This window comes from Penaeus monodon, chromosome 29 (genome assembly GCF_015228065.2).
Source record: "Penaeus monodon isolate SGIC_2016 chromosome 29, NSTDA_Pmon_1, whole genome shotgun sequence".
In the NCBI taxonomy this organism is placed as follows: Eukaryota; Metazoa; Arthropoda; class Malacostraca; order Decapoda; family Penaeidae; genus Penaeus; species Penaeus monodon.
In genome coordinates, this window is record NC_051414.1 from 6,145,586 (window position 1) to 6,145,983 (window position 398).

Consider the following 398-nt stretch of genomic DNA (forward strand, 5'->3'; position numbering starts at 1 on the left):
GATGAACCAGCTTGCAAGTGGTGGTAACAAACTTGTGCACATATAGTAACTGTACCCACATTATTTTCAACATGTTACTACACCTTAAATGTTTGTCATCCTCCAGGTTATTTCTTTCTTTATCTTTTTTTTTTTACAGTGTTTTAATATAAATGTTAAAATGTTAATCATGTGTTCTAAAATGCACTCACTAGCTACTGTGTGACTAATAATTGAGAATGACTTTAATTATATTTCATAGATTCTGGACAAGGTTCTATCTGATCATCAAAGCAATGTAAATAGTTCAGTTTTATTCAAGCTCAATTTGCCACTCAGTATACTCATTTGAAATAACTGTTATATACTGTAATGAAAATTACGGCACACATTTTAAAAAAGAATTGCAGTTATTTGAG

At 29.9% G+C, this 398-nt stretch overlaps 1 protein-coding gene across 1 annotated transcript in view; it reads left to right on the forward strand.

The window, feature by feature from the left end:
• LOC119591916 (gamma-glutamylcyclotransferase-like) overlaps nucleotides 1-398 on the forward strand; it is a gene marked incomplete in the record, with an annotated part of 9,117 nt that overhangs the window by 7,830 nt on the left and 889 nt on the right.